Genomic DNA, 23,194 nt, shown 5'->3' with positions numbered 1-23,194 from the left:
CTTTGCTTTCTGCACAGTTAGGGTCATCTATTACTGGCATTTGTTAATCTGAAATATTTTGGAAGGGCGTTGAAAGAAGTTTCACAACATATATTTCTCCTGATAGGAACAGTCAGGAACACTGATAAGTATAAAATAAATGTGAAGCATGCGTTGTCTCTCTGTTCCACTCCCCGCCCCTACACTCCACTCTGATAAAAAGAGTAGAGATAAAAATGTTAATTTTTGACAGTTGAAACTTTTTGATAACAAAACCAACTTGAGACTAAAAGTAAGATAATATCTCTTAAATGTGTTTGCTTAAACACAGAGGGTGAAGACAGTGAGGTGTAATCTGCATACCTATCTCCAGGTTCTAAGACCTCAGTGAAGACCACCAAGAATCCAATTGGCATGACAGCAAACAGTTATCTGGGCCTGAGGCCTGAAAATCCAGGCCTGAGACACCAAGATTAAGGCTCTCCAGCAGTGAGAGGAAGCAGAGCTGGAAGTCCTAGTATTTACTCTCTTCAAACATTGCTCTCCAAGTCACACATTGGGAAGGCCATTCATATCTCCAAACCTAACTTATACATCACCTCTTCAGAAGACTCCCTGATCATTGCATCCTAACAGAGTTCATAATTAGTTTGTGCTTCTAGTTTTGCACTTATCTGCCTGCATTATAAAGTACTTCCTTACATGTCTGCTTTATCCATTAAGCTGAGAATGGCTGCAGATTACAAGGGAAAGGGGGCTGTGTCTCATTCATCTAGCAAAGAGGTTGTGAAACAAGAAATAAAAAACCATATTTGCTGAATTAATAACTTAATAAATGAGGCACTCAGTAATGGAGAGTTGTGTTTTTGAATTAGAGAGTAAAGCTACTCAAATATCCTTTGGTATAGATGTTAAGAAACTTAAAGTTTCTCAACAGATGAAATAAACAGAAGGCACTCAATACTCTAAATCCTTGCTCTTCAAGATGTGGTCCACAAACCAGCAGCATCAGCATGATCTGGGAGTTTGTAGCAAATGCAAAATCCCAGGTCCTATTACAGACCTACTGAATCAGGATTTTTAAATTTTTATTTATTTATTTATTTATTTATTTTTGAGAAGGAGTTTCACTCCTGTTGCCCAGGCTAGAGTGCAATGGCACAACCTTGGCTCACTGCAACCTCTGTCTCCTGGGTTCAACCAATTCTCCTGCCTCAGCCTCATAAGTAGTTGGGATTACAGGTGCCTGTCACCATACCTGGCTAATTTTGTATTTTTAGTAGAGACGGGGTTTCACCATGTTGGTCAGGCTGGTCTCAAACTCCTGACCTCAGGTGATCCATCCACCTCGGCCTCCCAAAGTGCTGGGATTACAGGATTTTTAGTTTAACAAGATTCCCAGGTGATTCACATAAACATTAAAGGTTATGAGTCACTGATTTAATTAAGACAGTGGCTTTTGTAGTTGACTGCATATTGAAATCATCTGAAAAGCTCTACAAACTATTAATATGTTGGTCCTGTCTTTAGATATATTAATTTGAGTGGTTTGGGACTTCTTTCTGACCTAGATAGAGTAAGAAAGACCTAATTTATCCTTATATCTTAAATGACAGAACAAAAACAGACAGAATATATAAAATAATGATTTTCAGATGGAATTAGTTATCCACTGCTGAGTAAAAAGTTACTCCAAAACTTAGCAGCTTAAAACAACACACAATTTTTTGTCTCACCATTCTTGTGGTTCAGGAATCCAGACATGTTTTAACTGGGTCCTTGGGCTCAGGATCTCTCATAAGGCTGCAATCACGGCATTCAGTGCTGTGGTCTCATCTGAATGCTCAACTGGAAAAGGATTCATTTCTAAGCTCACTCAGGTGGTCGTTGGCAGGATTCAGTTCCTTGTGGGCCATTGGACTGAGGTCCTCTGTTACTCACTGGCTATTTGCCAAAGGCTACCCTCAGTTCCTTGCCATCTGGATCTCTACAACATGGCAGCTTGCCTCATCAAAAGCCAGCATGAGTCTGCTGCAAGTTAGAAGTCATAGCCTTCTGTAACCTAATCATAGAAGTAACATCCTATCACACTTGCTTTATTCTATTTGTTAGTTGCTAGATCTCAAGAGGAGGGGTTATATAAGTACAAATGCCAGTAGGCTGGTGTATTAGTCTGTCCTCACACTGGTCTAAGGAAATATCCAAGACTGGGTGATTTATAAAGAAAAGAGATTTAGTTGACTCACAGTTCTTCATGGCTGGGGAGGCCTCAGGAAACTTACAGTAATGGTGGACGGCGAAGGGGAGGCAAGCTGGGACTTCTCACATGGTGGCAGGAGAGAATGTGAGTGTGCAAGAAAACTACTATTTATGAAACCATCAGTTCTTGTGAGAATTCACTCACTATCATGAGAACAGCATGCAGGAAACTACCCCCATAATCCAATCACTAACATTCCTCAACACATGGAGATTACCAGTCCCTCCCTTGATCTGTGGGGATCATGATTTGAGATGAGTTTTGGGTGGGGACACAGAGCCAAACAATAACAGCTGGGATCATTAGGGTCCATCTTAGAAGGTGGCTACTACACAGATGTTGAACAGCAGATATCAAGAGACTGTGATTCCTGACAGAGGGTAAACAAATAAGGTCAGCTGAATAATTGTACCAGTTTATTGCTTAGGAGGCAGTTTAGATTGCAGTTCAGAGATGAGGAAATCAAAGTTCAGTAGTCTCTTTGAGGTAAAAATATAGGAAGAGGAGTTCAGGGAGGCTGAGGCAGTAAAATATTGTTGGTCAAATTACTAGTTGCCCAGAGAAAAAGCTTCGAGATCTATAGAGGGGTCCTCTTGAGTCTTTGCCTGCATACTGATCTGTGTGTGTCTGAGCAGAAACTATCTGAGGCCAGGAAAATAACCATCAGGATATTTAGGCAGAACAATTTCCAGAGTTTATACAGCGCAAGAGTGGAAAGTAATCACAATCTATAAGGTGTAGGATGGAATCAGATATTCTTTAGCCCCATACTACTAAAGGCCACTCTTTTAATTTAACAAAACTTGAAAGGAAGTCTTTAAAAGATTCAACTGATTCCAAATAAATTAGTTGTATACCAGGACAAAAACCCAACACTATTAAAAAGAATACCACAAAATCCAGTAATCAACAATGTAAAATTCACAACATCTAGCAATCAATAACCAATTAACAGGCTTACAATAAAGTAGGAAAATAAGAACTAAATGCATGAGAAAACTCAGTTAACAGAAGCAGTCTGAAATGACAGAGATGGTGGAACTAGCAGACAAGAATCTGAAAAAAAAGTTAGAGTAGCTATTATAAATATGCTCTATATGTTTAAGAAGATAAAGGAAAACATGACCATGGCATGGAGAAAAAAATAATTATATAAAACAGATCCAAATAAACTGTTGAAAAAAAAAATCTAACATCTTAAATAAAAAATACACTGTGTAGAATTAATAGTAAATAGACACTGAAAAGGAAAGAGCAATAAATATGAAAGCATCATAATGGAAATAACCAAAATGAAACAGAAAAACAACTGAAAAACTAAGAAGAGGGTAATAGTGACCTGTGGGACACTATCAAGTGGGCCAATATATGTGTAATTAGAGCCTCAGAAAAAAAGAGGGGAGGGAACAAAAAACATTTAAACAAGGGTCAAAATTTTCCAAATGTAATAAAACCTATAAACTTTCAGATTCAAGAAGCTCAACGAATTCAGGCAGAATGAAATAAAGAAACTCTACTTTGCCACATTAAAATTAAATTACTAAAATCAATTGATAAAAGTAGCTGGAGAAGAAAGATATTATATGAAAAAAGGGATAATGACAAGAATGATATCAAGCTTCTTACAAGAAACTATGCAAGTCAGAAGACAATGGTAAACCATCTTTAACATATGAAAAGAACAAAATACCAATCTAAAAATCTTTACTGGGGAGGTGGGGATGGTTAATGAGTATAAAAAAATAGTTAGAATGAATGAATAAGACCTACTATTTAATACCACAACAGGGTGACTATAGTTGATAATAATTTAATTGTACATTTAAAAATAACTGAAAAGAATGTAATTGGATTGTTTGTAACACAAAGAACAAACCCTTGAGGGGATGGATACCCCATTCTCCATGATGTGATTGTTACGCATTGCATGCCTATATTAAAACATCTCATGTACCCCATAAATATATACACTTACTATGTAGCCACAAAAATTAAAAATAAAATAATTTAAATAAAAGTAAAAAAACTTTCCCCATAAAAATATCTTCAAATTTGAAAGCATACTAGAGATATTTTAAACAACCAAAATTCATTACCAACCAACATGAATTATAAGCAAAATTAAAGGAAGTTCAATGATACCAGATGGAAATGCATAAAGTACTAAAGAGAGCCAGAAATGGTAAATATTTGAGTAAATATAAAATATTGCTTCTATCTCTATTTAAAAATCATATACAAAAAATATTGATGGCTTAAAGTAAAAAAGTATATATTCTAAACATGTAAAACAAACCATATGAAGAAATAAAATTTATAGCAACAATTACACACAGTGAAAGTACAGAAGTGCAAGTAACAGGTACAAGGTGCATAAACTGTATGTAAAATGGCATAATATTAATATTATTTGACATTGGTCTTTGATAAAATAAAAATGTATATTGTAAACATTAGAGTAACCATTAAAAATAAATAAAACAAACAGGTATCACTAATAAGCCAAGAGTAGAAATAAGATGAAATCATTTAAAAAGTATTACTCTAAAAGAAGACTGGAAATAGAAAAGAAATGAGTAGATAGAACAAACATAAAACAAATAGTCAAATATTATCTTTAAGCCCAGCCATAGAAATAATTACATTAAATGTAAATAGACTAAGTACCTTAATTAAAAGGGAGAGATTTTAAGAAAAAGTAAGAGCAAGACCCAACTGTATGATGCCTTTACAAAAAAAAAGAAACTAGCTTTAAATGTACAAAGATAGGTTAAGAGTAAAAGAATTGAAAAATATTTATGATTCTAACACTAAGTACAAAAAACCAGAATAGCTGTGTTAGTATCAGACAAAATAGACTTTAGAGCAAGCTTGTCAAAATCATGGCCTATGGGCCTCATGCAGCCTAGGATGGCTTTGAATGCAACCCAACACAAATTTGTAAACTTTCTTAAAACATTATGAGATTTTTTTTTTTTTTTTTTTTTTTTTTTTTGCTATTTCTTTTTTCAGTTCATCAGCTATTGTTACTGTTAGTGTATTTTATATGTGGCCCAAGACAATTCTTCTTCCAGTGTGGCCTAGGGAAGACAAAAGATTGGACAGTCCTACTTTAGAGCAAGAAATAATACATTTCATAGTAATGAGAGGATATTTCACAGAAAGACATAAAAATCCTAAAGGTATATGCATATAATAATAGACCTTCAAAATACATGAAGTATAATAAAACTGATAAAACCAAAAGAAGAAATAAATACAACCAAAATTATATTGGAAATTTAAAAATTCTAATCTTAGTCATTGGTAAAACAAGTAAACAGGAAATAATAAAGATATAGAAGACTTAATCGACACCATCAACCAATTAATATAATTGATTCTGTTTGAAACTATGTTTAATAGTTCATCCAATAATAGCAGAATACATATTTTTAAAGCACACATTGAAATTCACCAAAATAGACAATATTCTGAGCCCAAACAAGTCTTTAATAAATTGAAGTCGCATGACATGTGTTTTCTGACCACAAAAGAATGAAACTAGAGATAAATACCAAAAAGATATCTGGGAAGTGGTCAAATATTTGGAAATTATACAATACTTCTAAATAACAAATAAGGACAAAGAAGAAACTACAAGAGAAATGAGAAATAAATGGAATAAAAATGAAAACAAAAATATCAAAATGTGTGGGATGCAGTTTAAAACGTCTTTGGAGGGAATTTATAGCATTAAATGCTTATGTTAGAAAAGATAAAAGATCTCAATTTAATTATCTAAGCTTCTCATCTTAATAAACAAGAAAAATAAGAGCAAATTGCAACTAACATGAGTAGAATAAAAGAAATAAAAAGACAAGAGCAGAAATAAATGAAACAAAAAGAAAAAAGACTGGAGAAAAATCTGTGAAACAAAAATGTGATTATTGAAAAGATCAATAAAATTGATAAGACTCTAGCCAGACTGATTACTTTAAAAATATATAACAAATTACCAATATCAAAGAGTGATCTTGTGAATGTTAAAGGGATAATAAGAAAATGTTATGAATAACTTTTTACCAATAATTTTGACAACTTAGATTAGTAGGATCAATTCCTTGAAAGATAAAAATAATCAAAGCTCACCCAAGAGGTAGACCACTTGAACAGTCTCATATCTAGAAAATAACTGAATTTGTAATTTGACCTTCTCACAAAGAAAATGTCAAACCTAGACTGTTTCATTGATGAACTCTACCAAACACTTAAGAAAGAAATAATATTGATTCTATTCAAGTACTTCCATTTTTAAGAGGTCAGCATTGTTTTAATTTTAATACCAAAAGAAAAAAATTCAAAGAAAAGAAAGCAACAGAACTAATATCCCTTTTAAATAAAGGACCAACAATAATACAATTTTAATAAGATTTTAGCAAATTAAACCCAGCTATATATACAATGTGTAATATATCATGACCATGTGGATATCATTCCAAGAATGCAAGGTTAGTTTAACTTTGAAAATCAACTAATGTAACCCACAATATTAGCAAAAGTAAAAACAAAATGAAAAAACAAACACATGATGATCTCAACAGATGTCAGGAAAAGATCTGACATAATCCAGTATCTAAGAATGATAACTCACAGTCAACTAGAAATAGAAAGGAATTTCCTTAGCCTGATAAAGGGCATGTACAAAAAACTCTACAGCTAAAATCATGCTTAAAATCATGCAGAAAGGCAAGAAAAGAAATAAAGGGCATATAGATTGGAAAGAAAGCAGTAAAATTACAATAGACAGTAGAAAGAAATAAAATTTGCATTAGGAAGGAAGCAGTGAAACAGGCTATGTAAAAAGTCCTAAAAAATGTAAAAGGATAGCTAGTAATGTAAGTGATTTTTACCAGGTTATAGAATACAAAGCTAATATACAAAATCAATTGTAATTCTAAACACTTTTTTTTTTTTTTTTGAGACGAAGTCTTGCACTTTCACCCAGGCTGGAGTGCAGTGGCACAATCTCGGCTCACTGCAAGCTCTGCCTCCTGGGTTCACGCCGTTCTCCTGCCTCAGCCTCCCCAGTAGCTGGGACTACAGACATCCACCACCACGCCCGGCTAATTTTTCATATTTTTAGTGGAAATGGGGTTTCACCATATTAACCAGGATGGTCTCGATCTCTTGACCTCGTGATCTGCCCACCTTGGCCTCCCGAAGTGCTGGGATTACAGGCGTGAGCCACTGTGCCCGGCCAATTCTAAACACTGTTAAGGAACATTTGGAAATTAAACTTAAAAAATCCAACAGTATTTATAATAGCACTAACAGATGAAAGACTTACAGATTAATTTAACAAAATATGTACAATATTTGTACAATGAAAACTGTAAAACATTGCAGCAAGAAATTTAAAAAGACGTAAAATGGAGAGGTATACCATGCTTATGCATTAGAACATTTAATTTTGTAAAGATGCCAATTCTTTCCAAATTGCTCTATAGAGTCAATGCGTTCCCAATCAAACTCTCAGCAGTCTTTTTGTAGAAATACACAAGCTCTTTCTAAAATTTATAAGGCAATGCAAGTGGCTTGTACCAGACAAAACATTTTGTAAAGAAAGATCAAAGTTGGACACCTTACACTAACTGATTTTAAGACTTACTACAAAGCGACAATAAGAAAGTATGATATTTATATAAGAATAGGCATTTAAATCAATGGATCATAGCAGAGTCCATAAATACACTCACTAATGTTATGGTCAACTGGTTTTCAGTAAAAGTACCAAAAGGAATTCAGTAGTGAAATAATCATGTAGGACAATTGGACATTCATAAGGAAAGAAAAGAAACTTGGCCCTTACCTTACATCACCCATAAAAAATAACTCAGAATGGATCATAAACCTTAATGTAAGAGTTAAAACTATAAAACTTCTCAAAGAAAACATAGGAAAAATATTTGTGACTTCACATTAGGTAAAGATTTCTTAGAACACAAAAAGCACAAACTATAAAGGAAAAACAAAAGTAAATTTGACTCCATTAAAATAAAAAAACTGCTCTTTAAAACAGTGATCCCCAACCTTTTTGTCACCAGGAACCAGTTTCGTGGAAGACAAACAGACTGGGGGTTGAGGGGATGGTGGAGATGGTTTTGGGATGATTCAAGTGCAGTACATTTATTGTGCACTTCATTTCTATTATTATGTTGTAATATATAATGAAATAATTATACAACTCACCATAATGTAGAATCAGTGGGAGCCCCGAGTTTGTTTCCCTGAAACTAGATGGTCCCTTCTGGGGACAATGGGACACAGTAACAGATCATCAGGCATTAGATTCTCATAAGGAGCATGCAATCTAGATCCCTCACATGCACAGCTCACCATAGGGTTTGTGCTCCTGTGAGAATCTAACGCCAACACTGATCTGACAGGAGGTGGAGCTCAGGCGGTAATGTGGTAACACAAGTGATGGGGAGTGGGTATAAACACAGACGAAGCTTCCCTTGTCTGCCCGCTGCTCACCTCCTGCTGTGTGGCCTGGTTCCTGATAGGAGCATGGCCTTGGGGATTGGGGACCCATGCTTTAAAAGACACTGTCCTGCAAATGAAAAGGCAAGACACAGACTTGGAAAACATGTTTGTTAAACATAGATCTGTTAAATGCCTTGTACCCAGATAATATAGAGAACACTTACAATTCAATAATAAGAAGACAAACACTCCAAAATTTTTAAGAATGGGCAAAATATTTGCAAAAAAAAAAAACAAAACAAAACAAAAAACAGGACATGAAAAGATGCTCAATATCATTAGTCATTAGGGAAATGCAAATTAAAACAACAGTGAAATATCATTTCACACTCATCAGAATGGCTAAAGTTTAAAAGCCTGCCAAGTATTGGTGAGGGTGTGGATTAACTGGAACTCACATACATTACTGGTCAGAATGCAAAATGCAGTAACCACTTTGGAAAACAGTTCGGTACTTTTGTGTAAAGTTAAACATACACTTACCATGTGACCCACAATTACCCTTAGGTATTTATTCAAGAGAAACAAAAATATATGTTCGCACAAAGACTTGTATTCATATGTTCATAGCAGCATTATTTATGACAGCCAAACACCAATCCAAAGTCCATCAACTGATTTTATGGACGAAGAAATGATCATAGATGCATGCAATGAAATACTACTCAACAACAAAAAAGGAACAAACTACTGATACTGGTAACCACATCGATGAATCTCAAAAGCATTCTTTTAAGTAAAAACCACAAAAGACTATGTACTATATGATTCTACTTCCATGAAATTCTAGAAAAGGCAAAACTGTGGTGACTGAAAGTAGATCAGTGGTTACCAGGGGCTGGAGTAGGGAAGTGGACTGACTATAAAAACGTACAAGGGAATTATCTGGGTTATTGAAATAATCTATTTTATGATTGTGGTGGTAATTAACTGTGTATTTTTGTTACTATATCTAAGTTATACCTCATTCATGGATAAAAACTAATTTAAATAGTCTAGGGTACAGCATGGGCATGGGTGTTTAAGTGCTCCTCTCCCACGTGATTCTAATGTGCAGTAGTGGTAGGCAGAACCCCGGTAGTCCCTGACTCTGGTTTTTCTTGCTCTTGTGTAATCCCCTCTTTGAGTGTGGGCTGGAACTAGTGACTTGCTTCTGACAAACAGAAATCAGCATCAGTGATGGGATACCACTTCTGTAATTACATTTCTAAAGACTGCAGCGGTCATGTGACTGGTACTGTTGTGTCCTGCTGACACTGTTTCCTGCCCTGTTGCTTCTGGCCCTTGAAGCTGGCCCCCATGATGTAAGGTACTCTATGGAGAGGCCATACGGTAAGGAACTAAGTGGGGGTCTCCAGCCAAAACATCAGTAGGAACTGAGACCTCAGACCAACAACCCACGAGAAACTAAATTCTGCCAACAATCATGTGAGTGAACTGGGAGGTGGAGAGTCTTCAGTGATTGTAGCCTTGAGAGAGACCCACAGCTAGAGGATCCACAATCTAAGCTGTGCTTAGATTCTTGACCCACAAAACCTGTAAGGTAACAAAGGGTGATTGAAGCCACCGAGTTGTGGGGAAATTTGCTATTCAGCAATAACTGACACAGCAGCCAAGGCTGATAATTGCTGATCTAAGTGTGATTTGTGAGGACAGAACTTCATCCTCTTCTATCATAACTAGCAGAATCATTTTTTAAAAAATGATAACTGCTATCCAGAGATTTGAGAATCTGCTGGAAGAAAGGAGACTGGAGGGCCTCAGGCTTCAGTAACTAAGTGGGTAGGTGAGGATTAGAATGAAGGACACTGCCGTTGTTATCTACAGCTTGATTCTTCCCTAGGGGTAGCCTAAAGCCTAGGTTTCTCACAGTTAAAAAGATAATTATTATTTTCATCACATATCCGTGAGAGCTGTCTTAAATTTCATTTATGTAAAACTCACCTTAAAATAAAGTGTACCCCAAATGAAAATGAACCAAGCAGAGCTGCATTCATTAATCGGACCCAATGTCAGTTTTACTTAACTCTGAACTGAATCAATTTGTATAAAACTAGTAGCCTCTTTGAATTCATTGATATTTTTAAAAGTAACTATTAAAAACAAAACCCTGCAACATCACCATGTTCCTCAAACCTGAGGAGATGCGGATGCAGTGTTTTGCCAAATCATGGGTGGGAGGTTTAGCAGAACAAGGCTGGGGCATCCAGGAATTCCAGAGGCTCCTTGAAGAGCCTGGAGTAGCAGCCCTCACATCAGGACCCATGTGATGAGGGCACATCAGTTAGGAGCAAGGGATTCCCAATTTGCATCTGAGATTTCAAGGAAGGGCCTGGAAGAAATAGAGCCTAGAGAACAGTTATGAACAAATTAAGGGTTGAAATTAGGATCTATGAGGGAAATTTAAAAAGGGGTTGGAGGTAATTTTGCATGAAAAAGATAAAGAGTGACTGTCTTCAAATAAATTAAGAATAATTACTGATAGATAATTAACACTATTGCTTATTACTGATACACAAGATAGAAATGAGGAGAAAGGAGTTTAAATTGCCATAGTGAAGTTTTGTTGCACTGAAAGTAGAATTTATTGACCAGAAGAGTGATTAAATACTGATACAAATCCAGGTTCTTAAAACATTTCAAGTGACGCTGTATCTTCCTGACAGCAAAACATCTGGTGATAGTGAACATTTCATCCAGCTGACTGTCCTTGGATAAAACATCTGTATTACAACTGGATTTGTTAATGGATTAACTGAACTAAGTAAATGTTTCATGGCTTTTGGGAAATTTTATACAAATGATGAAAAGAAAATGAGTTGTTTTCTGTTTGACATTGTTTTGCAGTAATTTATGATATATCATTGGAATAACACTCTCCATCTGACAGTGGACTCTTATGCGCTCACGTGGTAGATAGAGCTCCACCTAATTAGTCAAGTCTTTACAGTGGGATTTACTTAAATGATTCAATGTCTTGACAGTGACAATGTCTTGACAGAAAGCGGTGATTCACTACAAACCAAGTTGCCCAAGAGCTTACAGAAACCCTAAATGAGCTGATTTTTTTTTTTTTAGAGCTGAGAATGAAGGTATTAAGAATTCTCATATTTCAAACTTGTTGTCTTCTTGGATTAAGGCAAGGAAGATCTTTACTGAGGAATATTTTAGGGCATATGAAAGCTAAGATGAAATTGGAGGGCTATCATACATCCAATCCAAATATGCTTCTTTTTTTTCCCCTCCCAGAAAGCTAGCCACCAAATAATTAAGGCAACGGTTTTCCAAGTGTTTTTCTTTTCTTTTCTTTCCACCTGGTACTCATCTGAGTACCAAACCCAATCTGGTTTGGCATCTGTTTGCTTGTGTAACTGGTGATCCCGGATGGGTCTGTAACTCTAAGGACTGAGATGCACAGGAGTTTCAGGCTTTCAAGATGAAGGAACGGGACATGGAAGGTAGGAGTATGGCAAGATGTCTAGATATTAAGTGTTATGGTGTGGATTCAGTATCTACCAGTTGAAAAAATAGAAGTTTTACACATGGTAGAGCCCACAAGTATTTGTTGATTACTTGATTCAGCCTAGTCTTCTGGCTTGATGAACTGCTTTTGAGCTTCAAAAGACTGGGGTGAGCCAGAAGCTCAAAGGTTTATTTCTTCATTAAGGCAAAGCAAAATGAAATGAAACAAAGAAATGTAAAACCTGTAATGAGACTTGGAACATAGACAGCTGCTTCAGGGCCTAGGAAGTGAAATGGAGCTCCGCCTTGGGCTGAGGGTGTTCTTGAAGTCTGGGCCATCTGAGGGCTTGGGGTGACTCCCAGGACAAGGAGGCTATGTCCAGTTGGAGAGTGTTCTATTACAAAGCAGTAGTAGCAGAAATAATGTAAGAATACCAGAGAGACAAGAAGAGACACTGAACTACTGCAGCGCTGCAATTTCAATATTAATGTGACCTTGTCTCTATCCACAGACATCTGGGACACTAAGAGCAGTAGATAGAGAACATCAAAGCTGACAGGCTTCATGTCCATCTTGAACACTGGTCAACATGTATTTAGTATTTGTATAGTGTGAATCATCAATTCATTCCAGACATATTTACTGAGTGACTGCTATGTGTCAGGAATTATGCTGGACGCTGATAGTCATTGGAATCAGATAGACTGGGTCAGGCTCTCTAAAGCCTCTCTATCCAATACAGTAGCCACTAGCCACACGTGGCTATTTAATTCAGTTCCTTAGTCACACTTGTCCCCTTTCAAGTGCTCAATAGCCACATGTTGCTAGTGACCACTGGTTGGGACACCACAGATACAAGGAGAGTAGAATACAAAGTCCTACCCAAGTCGTAGTGCTGGACTTTTTCTTCCTGTTTCCATCTCCCCCAGGGCATCAAAGCCTTCATTGTCTTTGAGGGTTGTTGGTGATGTCACGAGTGTCTTGGACCATAGTACTAGCAGTAGGTGTCTTTGTGGATCATTTTGAATAGGTGTCAGTACAATCTTGAGACAGACAGAGGTCTCCTTGGCTGAGTGCGCCATGAGTCATACGCAGGCCTCTAGAAAGCCACATCCTCTTTCTAATTCCATTTTTATGGTACAAACTCTGGGTATAGTGTAAACCCTCATACTTTCCCCATTAATTCTTAAAAAAATCCGTATAAACAGATTAAACAATTAATCTGTTTTTAACAATTAATTGTTAGATTAAACAATTAATCTGTTTAATTTAAACAAATTTTTTAAAAGTTTAAAAAACAAAAAACACACCAAGAACATTGACAATCTCTTGCTTTTCTTTTGCTCTCATCTTTCTGCTTGAGGCAGTGTGGATGCCTCTGCCTGAGAGGAGGAAAGTCACTTACAAGGACAAGAAGAAAACAAAAGCACAAAGATTAATATTTCAAGATACTATCTTTCTATATCAAAATAGTTGAAAACATGGTTTTTGCCTCCAAGCTGCCTATATAACTGAGAAAACATGAAAAATAAGGACATTCATGAAAAGTTAATAACCATAAAGGATAAAGTAACAACATTAAACAGAAACGAAAGACATGTCACCTGGCTCTATACATTAACAGCAGTGGGGTGGTATAGACCCTAAATGTGGCTTTTCAGGGAAACATGAGGATATCTGCAAGGAGAGGTGGGATTTCCGGTGGGGAAACATGATAAGCAGAAGTGTGGATATGGAGGGTAAGACTTGTTTGAGGTACAAAGAGCTTGACTGTCATGCAGGGTGAGAGGAACTAAAGATGAAAAAGTAGGCTGAGGAAATATCATGGAAGACACTGGATGTCAAGGTGAAGAGTTGGTTCCTTATCCTGTAGAGGGATGGGGACGGAGGTGTCATTGAACAATTTAAATAGGGAAGTGACATAGCTAAAGCGGTTTCATGACATTGACTCTAGCATTGAACCCTAGCAGCAATGTTTGGCTATTTGGATGTCCTGATGCCAAGGCAGGCTGGAGAGAGGAGAGTGGTTAGGAGATGATTGCAGGGAGGAGGCATGAAGTGACACTGACTGGGAACAGGGTTGATGGTGTGACAATGACAGGGGAGCAATGAGTGTGCATAGCATATTGAAGGAAAAATCAACAGGACTTTGATTCTTTGGAGCTGAGGGAGAGAGAGAAGTCAAATACACTATTAACTTGGGCAAATTACTCAGCATCTATAAAATAGTGATAATAGCTGTGTTTTACAGGTTTGCTATGTGATTTAATGAAAAGACCTTCATAAAACACAAGAAGTCTCTGGCATACAAATGTAATTTAAGTCTTTGTTTGGAACTCAGATGGCCTAGAACTGCCCTCCTCATTCCATCAGTCAGGATCCCAGGAAAGCAGATTCAGCTGGAAGGGCAGGACAAATGCCCCTTCCTTCCTTATGGGCCAGGAGACGTTGCACTTGCAGGACAGATCCACAATTCTGATCACTTCTTGCTCACGCAGGACTGACACCCTCTTAGTAGCACCCTCAGTGACGGTCTCAGACCGGAACCCACTGGAGTATAATAAAACTTGCTGGAACATACTGGGACTCTCTGCTGTATTTCCAAGCACATCTGAGGTTGCAGGTCTCTTTTTTAAAGACTTCTGAGGCCTGTCTCATACCAAATAAAGGCCCATAGCACAAAATCCTGACGTGCTTGTCCCTGTTATTTCCCCAAACATCTAGAAGCATTCTATAGACCACCTCAACACCTGTTTTCCCTCTGTTTCTAATGATTCCTAATAAAATAGTGCTTACATTTTCATATACTGCATAAAGCCTCAATTAACCTAATATTGATGCATATGCCTTAGATTTAGAACAAAAAATAGAAAATGGTGCTACTACAATGCTATCATTTTCTAAAAAGAAAACAAGAAAATATGAGTAGGAAATTATTTTCTTCTATTATTTTGAATATCATGTATGAGAAAGGGACGGTTAAATTAGTAGATAGCAAAGGAGCCGATGAATAATTTTTTTTGTAAAATTTTTGTAAAAATTACGAAAGAAATCTTTCAAGCACTTCCAAGTGCTCTAGAAATTGAAGGTCCTGAGCTTTTAATATAATACAGTTTTGTTTTTTGTGTTTTGTTTTTTGAGACAGAGTCTTGTTCTGTCGCCCACACTGGAGTACAGTGGCATGATTTCAGCTCACTGCAACGTCCACTTCCTGGCCTCAAGCAATTCTCCTGCCTCAGCCTCCTGAGTATCTGGGATTACAGGTGAGCACCACTACGCCCAGCTAATTTTTTGTATTTTTACTAGAGATGGAGTTTCACCATGTTGGCTAGGCTGGTCTCGAACTCCCGACCTCAGGTGATCTGCCTGCCTTGGCCTCCCAAAGTACTGAGATTACAGGCGTGAGCCACCACACCTGGCCTTTTACTATAATACATTTAACTCAAATCTCTGCCCCTCCTTTTTCCTTGAAACAGGTGTATCTAAGCAGGCTACGAGGATATAGATATCTCTGTGTGTACATATTCATACATATAAACACACACATATGAATGTAGATACTTGTAAAAGGCAAACAGGATAGGAAAAAGAGGATAATATGGCAAAAGAAAATTTTTCCTGAGATGACTAGAAAATTAGGGGAAGAAGGGAAAGTTAAAAACAACATGTGTGTATAGAAGAGGTAATGAGTTAATCTGTGGATATCAAAAAACAAAAGACAACAGAAAAAGAGGATAAAGACAATGAATCCACCACCAGGAGATGTCTCCAACCCAGCACAGCTGGTGACGCTCTAATAAATGAGACCCAAATGTTGGGGCAGTGTGGCTGTTCTGAGGCAAGAGGAAAAGCAGTGTCCCACTAATTATATGAATGTTGAAAGTCTAAGTTAGTAACTTGGAGAGTGTCTCTATTCTGGAATCTAAAGATGAATCAACAAATCATAAGTTGAATTATAAATAATGGGTGCCTTTCCGTTCTTTTTCAAGGGACCTATTGTCTCTTACTGCTCTGGTTGGACAGAAAGTGCCACTGAGGTACCCACTAGAGCATCACTCCCAGACATACACTTACTTCCCTGGACCCATCAGAATATTCCTATGAGCTGTCCTCTAATTTCAGAACACAGTTCTAAGCGATGGTTTGGTGAACATACTCCTGCAAATATGAATGGAAATAAAAATGAGTGAATGTGCAGTAGCATGGTCCCTCCATAGACCATGCCAAGGGGCATGGCCATACAATCTAAAAATCTGGGGATATTTTGCCCCTTTTCAATTTAATTCTCAGAGAATCAAACTGCCAACAGCTCCTGGACTGGGTAATTATCTGCGTTATCCCAGAACTGAGGGGCTCCTGGACGTGGAACTTTCAGTATTAAAACTTGGAGAATCCCGGGCAAATTCAGAGAATTGGTCACCCTAATATTCTTCCCACCTAGGTCAGATCCTGACTTGAGTGAAGAATGTCAGGAAAGGATACCAATCTACCATCTACACCCTGCTGGATCTTTAGCAAGAAGTAGTAGAGCTCTATACATATACACACTGTCAAGTGTTTACTTTTACCCATTGTCTTACCTCCACCCCCAGACATTTCTGTAGTAACATCAAAGGCAGGTTCAGTTAATAGCATTAGCCCAGTTAAACAGGCCAGTCAGAAATCATACATAGAAGGCTACAAAAGCATCTCATACATTTTATAATGTAGAATCTGCAGGTCCTACAAGTTACAAGTCTCTATGATTAGTAATAGCACTAATAGATAGGTTTATAAAGTACAAGGCTGTCCATAGGCAAAATTATAATGTACTTTTTTTTAGGTGTCCCAAGCCCATCATTTTTTTCTCTCAAGCAGAACTGGAGTGCTTCCTATACTTTCTTCCTTATAGTAAAACCTGTTCCCAGGGAAAAAACTAATACCAACAATTTACTCAACAGTGTGAATGAAGTGGTATCTTCCCCAGGCTGATTTAAATTGTTAAGTCTTATCTTTAATTATACTGTATTCTTTCATTCCTTCTACTAATAAATATTCACTGAGATCCTCCAATGACTAATTGGGAATACAGTACATGAAAGCCACACACAGCCTGCCTCCAACTAACTTACAAAATTTGACCTCCACTAATTGCAGGCATCAGCTAGCGAGTATGAAAGGAATGTTTGCGATAGGGATGGCTTTCCTAACTACCCCTGAAATAGGAGCTCTTAGGCTGACACTGACAGAGGTTGTTACATGAGTATGAGATAGTCATGAGCTCCCTGAAGGAATTAAAGTGGGTATTAAAGCTTAAAGTCTCAGGGTCTTGTTTTACTTACTCTCTATTATATTTGTTCTGAATTGAAAGATGATGTTAGGTGAAAAGGAGGAAGGGGATTCGAGAAGCCATCTCATAGAAATCTGGACCAGGAATAAAACTAAAATGGATGAAATTTAAAACAGAGTAATATAAAATTATGATTTTGGGCCAAGGAGTCATTTAACTTCAAAGGAACATATTAAAATCCCCCAAAGGAAAAAATTTTATGTAAAATGATAGAACAACCTCAATTCCCTGTCTGAGACAGGGAATGGTTGGATAAATATGATACATCTTACTATGGAATTTAATGCAGCTATTTTAATATATAATTACAGGGCCAGATGCAATGGCTCACATCTGTAATCTCAGTGCTTTGGGAGGCCAAGGCAGGAGGATTGCCTGAGGCCAGGAGTTTGAGACCAGCTTGAGCAACATAGTGAAACCCTGTCTCCTCAAAACATCAAAAAATTAGCTGGGCATGGTGGCATGCACCTATAGTCCTAGCTACTCAGGAGGCTAAGGTGGGAGGATTGCCTGAACCCAGAGTTCAAGGCTGCAATGAGCTATGGGCATGCCACTGCACTCCAGCCTGGGTAGATATAATTATAAAAAATAGTGTAGTAGTTTGGGAAAATGTTAATATATTACACTTTGAAGTGAGGATATGAAATGTTATCTAGGTTATGATGAAAATTATATAAAATTTATATAAGCATATGTGCGAGAACATGGACAACTGAAAATTGCTGATGTCATGTTCGTAAGATTCTGGGTCACTTATTTCCTTGTTATCTATCATTTTGGAATACTGTTTTGTACAACAAACATTATAATAGATCAATTGAATAGATAAGAATGGGGGAAACAAATGCTTATTTACAAAGAACCTGGGGATTTGATTGACTATCAGCTTGTCATTAGCCAAATGACAGTCTTATGTGACTACTTTGAATGAAACTGATGCAATCAGAATTCATCAATCGACATATAATCCAGATCCAAAAAAACCAAATATTTCACATATTGTGCATGAATATAATCACATCTTGAACACTCTGTTTATCTCTGGGTGACCCAGTTTGGGAGGGACATTGATAAATCAGAGAACAATAAGAGAAGGGCAACTAGGAGATTTATAAAGACCTGAAAACAATAGTAAATAACAAATGGTTGAAGAAAGTTTGGAATTTTAACTTAGAGACGAAAAGAGTCAGAGTGGATACATCTGTAAAATTGTTATATGAAAATTGTATTAAGTTTTTATAAATTTAGAGGGCAGAATTAGAATCAAAATATAGAAACTTTAGGAAATTAGTTTTTTGGCTAAAAATAAGGAGAAACTTTCTAGTGAGAACTGGCCAACAATGCAATGATTCAAAAGGCAGAGAAATTCTCATTGTGGAAAATGTTTGAGCAAAGACAAGCAAAGAATGCTGACATTGTTGGAAGATTGTTCTGGATAATGCCTAAAGACTGATTGAATCCTGAGATCATATGTTTCAATCAAATTTGGGAATGGCAGAAATTCCAAATGGTTTCTACAATTCTTCAAGCTTAAGCATGAGACAGGTCAGGTTTTCTTTTACACAGCCTCATTCAATTTAGACACATAAAATGTAATTAGACTAAAGCCAGATGAGAAGAAATAGATTTTGTCAGTCCCCATTGGATTGTGTGGGTGTGTCCTCTGAGTTTACTTTAAAATATCATTGCTCAACGTCTATTTTACTACTCTCAACCTAGTTACTTTTGGCCAAACTGTAATTACATTCTTGACCTTCAGTCTAATCACTAAGGAAGAAGTTAAAAGAAATAACTCTAATGAAGCATTATCTATGGACCAGGCATCATATTAAGTATTATTGTATATATAATTTTATTTAATCCTATAACCCTATGAGGGAAGAGTTATTAATCCCATCTTATAACTAAGAAAACAAACGTTTGCTTATAATTAAACAAACATACCCAAGGTCCTATAGCAAGTGTGACAGCTGGGCTTTAAACCCTGAGTCTGGTGTATGCTGAAGCTCTGCTTGACCATGCCACTGCTCCAGCTTTCTCCGAACCAAATCATTTTTAGACTACAATTCACCCAGAAGCAAGACCGTGCCAGTGTATTGATTAGTTTTGTTTTGGGAAACTGAGCTCATTCCCACAAGAGGACCTAAGGCTGATTGTTCTTTGAATGAGAATATTCAAGCCAGTAACTTGCTTCTGGGATCACTGGCTTCACAGCTGTGGTATAAAGAATAATGGGCTGGGCGCAGTGGTTCATGCCTGTAATCCCAGCACCTTGGGAGGCCAAGGTGGGTGGATCACTTGAGGTCAGGAGTTGGAGACCAGCTTGGCCAACACGGTGAAACCCCATTTCTACTAAAAATACAAAAATTAGCTGGGCATGGTGGCAGGTGCCTGTAATCATAGCTACTCAGGAGGCTGAGGTAGTAGAATCCCTTGAACTCAGGAGGCGGAACTTGTAGTGAGCTGAGATCGTGCCACTGCATTCCAGCCTGGGTGACAGAGTGAGACTCTGTCTCAGAAAAACAAATCAAAAAACGAAACCCAAGAATAATGGCTCCTAAAAATGTCCACGTGGCATGGCAAAAGGGATTTTCCTGTGTAATTCAGGTAAGGAATTGAGATGAGGAGATTTCCTGGATTATCTGGGTGGCCCCAATGTAATCACAGTGGTCGCTATAAGGAGGAGGCAGGAGGGTCAGAGTCAGAGGAGATGTGACGATGGAAGCAGAGGCCAGAGAGAGAAGAGATGACGATGGAAGCAGAGGCCAGAGAGAGAAGAGGTTTGAAGATGCTGCCTCACTGACTTTTAACATGAATGAAGGGACTATGAGCCAGGAATGCTGATGGCCACCAGAAGCTGAAAAAGGTAAGTGATATGGTTCAGATGTTGTCACCACCCAAATCTCTCGTTGAATTGTAATCACCAGCATTGGAGGTGGGGACTGGCAGGAGTTGATTGGATCATGGCAGGTGGATCTTTCATGAATGATTTAGCACCATCCCCTTAGTGCTGTTCTCGGGATAGTGAGTTCTCAGGAAATCTTGTTGTTTAAAAGTCCGTAGCACCTCCCCCATCTTCTTTTCCTCCACTCTGGCCATGTGAAGTGTTGGCCCCACCTTCACCTTCTGTCATGACTGTAAGTTTCCTGAGGTGCCCCCAGAAACTGAGCAGATGCCAACATCATGATTTCTGTATAGCCTGCAGGATCATGAGCCAATTAAACCTCATTTCTTTATAAATTGCCCAGTCTCAGCTATTTCTTTATAGCAATGCGAGAATAGATTAATATAGCAAGGAAATAGAGTCTCCAGAAAGAGCTCAGCCCTGCTGATATCTTGACTTCTAGGACTTCTTTCAGAAATAAAATCATCAGTTTGTATTGTTTTAAGCCATCAAGTTTATGGTAATTGGTTACAGCAGCAATAGGGGACTGATACAATAGCCTTAAATATTCTCTTCATTTGAATAAAGAAATTACCTGTTGAAGAACATCTTGAGAACTGTGCTAGGGAAGGGGTCAGGAACTTCTTTCAGCCATGCCTGCCCAGGAGAGAACTAAGCAATGACTGCGAGTGTCATTGGCAGGCCTAGGATCCAGGGAGGAGAGGAGAAAAAAGAGGATGAGGGAGAGAGGGAAGGAGGAAGAAAGGCAAGAAGGGAGGCAGGAAGGGAGAAAGTAAGGATGGGAGGGAGAAAGGAAGGGCAGAAGGGAAATGAAATAAAGATAAAAGGATGGATAACAAGAGTGTATGTGGAGGAGATGAAGAACATTTGGGTGACAGTGAGCAGTACCCGGCTGCTAACTGTTGTTCCAAATTTCAAGGTAGACACATTTCTAGGCAGTCTTATCCTGAAGGAACTGATAATGTCAGTTCCATAATACAGTTACCCACAAAGAGTATTAATTTGATTCAAGTTGTAGGAAAGGAAGTTTTAATTTGTTTCTAAGCCACTTGGATTCACCGTGTTTTCTGATCACACGCACAGCCTAAGAGGAAAGGTGGTCAGAGAGCCATTCTAAGGACAAGGATTACCATGAGCTCTCAATAGAGAATTCACCCTTAATTCAAGGCTTGTGCAGGTCACCTGCACAGCATTACCGTCCTGCTCCGTGTCAGTAAGCAGCCCTGAAGCTGTCAGCCTGGTAGGAAGTGACAGATTCAACCCTGCTCAGCTTTTTGAGAAGAGGCTCAAAGCTGGGACCCTGAAGAGCACTCCTGCGTGGTGATTATTCGTGTACTCACAGGCTGTAGGCAATTGAAGTATCTGCTGGAACAGATTGATTTCTACTTAAGTGTTCTGTGAGATTAGGAACTTTTGTCTTCCTAGGAGGTTTGCTTCACTTACCCAAACCAAGGTATAACCTAGTTTGAGCTGATGCAACCAGAAGCTTATACAAAATGCTGCACTCAATTCTACATGATCAATGACTCTGTAAAACTAGCTAAGATACTTTTTGGATTAAGAGAAACCACAGAAGCTTTCTTAGGTGTGGGATACCAATAGATTTATTTTTAAATTAATACTTCCTAGAAAGTATTTTGTATACTGCATTGACTGGAAGTCAGCTCCGATGTTATGTCGCTGTGCAACGATGAGTAAATTCATCTCTCTGCACTCCAGTTTCTTCACCTCAAGTATCCTGCAGGTGCAGCCTGTGCTGAGGTTATTTAAACCTGAGGAAATGCAAAGTGCTTGATTCTCTATTTGCATCTCAGTAGCACCTCCCTCTGACCCCTCTATTAGGTGGTACATTTTTCTGAATTGTTTGGGCTGACAGCTTTCTTCAATGCCAGGAAACGTGTCTCCTCTAAATATGAAATTCAACTGACTTTCCTCTGCCCTCCTTCATCTAGTCTCCATTAAAAATGGGCTCATCATCTCTGTAAATCCCAAAGCTGTCAATTGTGATCTTTTGCTTTGTTACTCTGTGAACAAAATTTAAAAAAATAAAGACATCAGAGCAGAGTAACTGGAGAACCAGCTCCCAACAATCAGTTATAACAAAAATATACATCCTACATACTGCATTTACTGAACACCTCCTTTGAGCATTAGTTCTTTCCTTCAGTGAATATTTATTGAAGACCTCCACGGTACCAGGCCCTATTCTAGGCTAGGCATTGAGGATTCAGCAATGAACCAAACAGAGAAAGCCCCTGCCTCAAGGAAGTTACATTTTAGTGGGGGAAGACACTCAATAAGCAATAAGTACAAATCAGAAAATAATGCTGGGTGAAGGAGAAGAGAAGGATGAGACACGTGGAAGTATGAGAAGGGGAAGGATTAGATAGGTGGAGATATGAGAAGGTGGAGGATGAGATAGGTGGAGGACAGGGTGTATGTTATGCTGTGCTGGGCGGGTGCTGTGAATAATGGCAGAAATCATAAAATACCATCCCTGTGTTAAACAATTTTATTTATTTATTTATTTATTTATTTATTTTTTTTTTTTTTTTTTTTTTTTTTTTTTTTTTTTTTTTGCAATTTGAATGAAGAGCCTGAAAATCACAAGTCAACACTAGGGGATCAAACAAAATAGTTTATATGTTTGAGCTCAATTCAAAAGGGATTTGAGAATACATTGGGAAGGTAAAGAAATTGTGAGAAAAGAGACTGATGAAGAGTGGAGCT

The sequence above is a fragment of the Papio anubis genome, chromosome 5, assembly GCF_008728515.1.
Source record: "Papio anubis isolate 15944 chromosome 5, Panubis1.0, whole genome shotgun sequence".
NCBI lineage: Eukaryota > Metazoa > Chordata > Mammalia > Primates > Cercopithecidae > Papio > Papio anubis.
This window is presented reverse-complemented; position numbering follows the sequence as displayed.